General features: G+C 33.8%; 1 pseudogene; it reads left to right on the forward strand.

Moving 5' to 3' along the window:
* The first annotated feature begins 213 nt into the window (after positions 1-213).
* Positions 214-3,829, forward strand: LOC142634925 (wall-associated receptor kinase-like 9; annotated as a pseudogene).
* The last annotated feature ends 294 nt before the right edge of the window (positions 3,830-4,123 follow it).

Below are 4,123 nucleotides of genomic sequence, written 5' to 3' on the forward strand. Positions count from 1 at the left end.
ATGCTGTCTTTGATAAAGAAGTTGATCCAGAGCAGAATGGTGATGACCAAGAAGTGTACATGGATACAGATATGCAGTCAGGGCTTAGGGAAGCTGGCCTTCAACAGCTTCCCCAGCAGTCATGAGGGTCTTAAGCTGGAATTGTGGAGGGCTGGGCAGCCCTTTGCAATTCTGCAGTGTCAAAAAAAGGCCCAAGAGTTTCAACCAGAGATTATGTTTTTGATGGAAACCAGATTAAGCAGAGGCAAAGGGAAAGAAATTTTGGAAAAGTGTGATTTTTTTTATGGGTGGGAGGTGCCAAGGGAAGGATTCAGTGGTGGTTTGCTTCTAGGATGGATGCAAAACCAGAAAATCAACATTATTCACAGCTCCAAAAACCTTATTCACGCAGAACTTGTTAATCTTAGAGGTAACCCTTTATCCATCTCTTTTATTTATGGTCATCCAAAAGTGGCTAAAAAGGGAGAGGTGTGGGTAGAATTAAAGTCAGTAAAATGTTTAAGTCATAAGAACTGGCTGTGTATAGATGATTTTAACCAGATTTTGTCAAATGAAGATAAGTTTGGATTTAAACATAACAAGGTTGAAGGGGCTGAATCTCTTAGACAAACATTGTTTGAGTTAGAGCTTTGTGAGCTTGAAGCAAAAGGTCAAAAATTTACTTGGATGAATGAGCATGAGGATAATTCATTCATTATGGAAAGATTGGACAGGGCTTTTGCATCAAGCGAGTGGATAAAAGCTTACCCCCATTATGCCCTTAGAAATCAACCAATTTTGAGATCAGATCATGGATTGCACAAATAAAAATGCCGGAACAGGGTCTGAAAAGCGCCGGGACCTATCCCAGCACTTTTGAAAAACGTTGGTACAAGTCCCATGACCTTATACCGACTATCACTACCCAACAGTTTGAAGCGCCAGGAAAAAAAAACGCCGAGATAGGCATTTTGACCCTATTCTAGTGCTTTCTAGGGCTATCCCAGTGGTTTTGCAAATGTTGGGATAACCCCATTTTTTTGTAGTGTAATTACTTACACCAAACAACTATAGGATGTTAGGATGTAGTAATACTCTTTAACAATATAATCAGTTAATCACTAATCTTCAAATGAGTTAGGTGCGAAAAGGGGGTTTGGGGTGTTATCATTTGAAATAACGGTCACATACATCCCACATGAATATGGATCTCATACATGTGACTCATATATGTGTGTGTGTGTGTGTGAAAAACGAACATTGAATGTAATTGTTACATGAGACAATACCATAGAGGGAGGGGGGGTGGCTATAAAATTTGCCCTCCTTCATTATTTTTATAAAAACAGAAAATGAAATTATATATTAAATTTAACTTGTGCCCTCTAAGTTTTAAACAATCTCATTACATAGATGCAAATGCACAATTTGGGGGTGTCACACCAACTTTAGCTAGCCAACATTATATTTTAAATAGGGAAAATTATTTAATATCCAGGAAGCAGTACTTCATCCTCTCATATGAATAATGACTCTTACTATAAATTTACTTAACAAAAATTACTATTATGTGAAAGGATGGAACATGATTCTTAGAATAAATAATAATTACTTTGTGTTGTGTATGAGCAAGCATAAATGCATGCCTATGTGCATGCAAAACTTGGTCTTGAGGTGTCCAAGCATGCACTTATATAATAGTCTTATATAACCAAAAATTACTATTTGGGGATGAATGTCATTTCGTTGAATTTTCTTGATATAATCTGATGCTAACTCTGTTATATATATATATATATATATATATATATATATATATTGTTAGATATTGAAGATTGCGTAGACTCAGATGCCATTCTGTGTTCGAAGAAGAATAACACTTCTAACAATAGTGATAATAATTCAATGATTTATGGGACCACGACACTCTTAACAGGTATGCCTTTCTCCCATCTAAATGATATTAAATACAAGAAATTTATGGTCCGTTTGGATTAGGGAGGAGAGAGTAGAGTAGATTTAATCTAAAATTAGTTTATTTTTAGCCAACTTTATTTTACTCCCCTCCACTCCTCCTCCTTCCCATTTCCATCCAAACAGGCCATTATTCATGTTAATATAGAAGTATGTCACTCAATTGAATTGGTCATCCAATTCCATAGTTCGGCGAGGCAAATAAGATTTTTTTTAAAAAAAAAAAAAAAAAGATAAGTTGCATATGTATCAATATCTTGGACTAAATTATGGTTTACATGTGGATTTAATTTTTTTTTAAATCAAGAAAAAAAAAATCACATATACAACTAGTCAATCACTAAAAAAATATTCACACAAAAACATATCAAATTTGTATGCAAAACCATCTAGTGTAAAAGTAAAAACAACATGACAAATCCAATGATCCATTATAAATATTATTATTAATTCTCCTTGATCACAATACTGATAAGAAAATTCCAATTATTCTTCATAAATCCTTACTAAAACTATCTTTTTTCTTCTTTTTCTCCCACATGCTAAATTAAATGCATACTTTCTCACTCATATATTGATGTATAGAAATGTAACATGTCCCTCAAATTGAAGTTCTCAATCAAAATTATTAGAACCTTTAGTGCAACGGATAATTTTTTCCAATTTCATTGAATTAAGCAGGAAGTAGTGCGGAACTTGGGCTATTTTTTCTAATTATTGGTGGATGGTGTTCCTACAAAATACTAAAGGAAAGGAGGAACATTAAACGCAAGAAGAAGTTCTTCAAACGAAATGGTGGTTTATTATTACAACAATATTTATCTTCAAGTGAAGTTAATGTTGAAAAAATCAAATTGTTTGATACAAAAGATCTAGACAAGGCCACTTACCATTTTAATGTGAAAAGAATACTTGGACAAGGAGGACAAGGCACTGTTCACAAAGGCATGTTGCCAGATGTTAAAATTGTTGCAGTAAAAAAGTCCAAGGTAATTGATGAAGGAAAACTCGAACAATTCATAAACAAAGTCATCATTCTTTCACAAATTAACCATAGGAATGTGATTAAGTTAATTGGCTGTTGTTTGGAGACAAAATTTCCTTTGTTAGTTTATGAATTTATTCCTAATGGAACTCTATCCCAATAGCTTAGAGATCAAAATGATGAGTTTCCACCAACATGAGATATGCGTTTAAGATTTGCCACAGAAGTTGCGGGAGCTCTTTTCTACTTACACTCATCAGCTTCCTTACCTATTTACCACTGAGACATTAAGTCGACAAATATACTCCTAGATGATAAGTATAGAGCAAAAGTGGCAAACTTTGGGACTTCAAGATATGTTGCTATTGATCAAACTCACCTAACTGCCGCAGTAGTACAAGGCACTTTCAAATACTTGGACCTTGAATATTTTCAAACAAGTCAATTTACATAAAAGAGTGATGTTTGTAGTTTTGGTGTTGTCCTTGTTGAGCTCTTAACTGGAGAAAAAGCAATCTCTTCAATAACGACACAAGAATTTCGAAGTTTAGCTACATATTTCATTCATTCAATGGATAGAAATAGTTTTTTGGATATCCTTGATGCTCAAATCATGAATGAGGATAAAAGGGAACAGATGATTGCAATGGCAAAGCTTGCAAAAAGGTGCTTGAACTTGAAGGGGAAGAAAAGACCTACAATGAAAGAAGTTGCAATGGAGTTAGAGGCAATTCAAATGTTCAAAAAAGTTCAACAAAACTATGAAGAGGTTGATTGTGCTAGAAATGATATGTACGAGCCATTGGGTGTTGTTTCTGCATCAACTATATGTTAGATATAGAATGTGGCTTGGCCTCATCTTCAAATGTCCAACAATTTATCTTCTTCTGAATTAAATTGAACAAAAAACACTTTTGTTATAATATTTTTAAGTATCCTCTTGTAGCCAATATAATTAGCTCTTTTGTGTCTATCATCGTATCATTTTTTTTACTTACATTAACCTTATCTAGTGTCTTATACTTATAGTAGTCCAATAAAGAAGAAGTCTCCAATTTTATTTTTTATGAATCCATACTTATTGTATGAATCAAATGATTTTCTTTAAAATCATTGTTGTAACAAGTTTCCCAAGGTGCCCCAAGCTAAGAGAGTTAACAACAATAACAATGCGGTCAATGCGTC

This window comes from Castanea sativa, chromosome 5 (assembly GCF_040712315.1).
Source record: "Castanea sativa cultivar Marrone di Chiusa Pesio chromosome 5, ASM4071231v1".
NCBI lineage: Eukaryota > Viridiplantae > Streptophyta > Magnoliopsida > Fagales > Fagaceae > Castanea > Castanea sativa.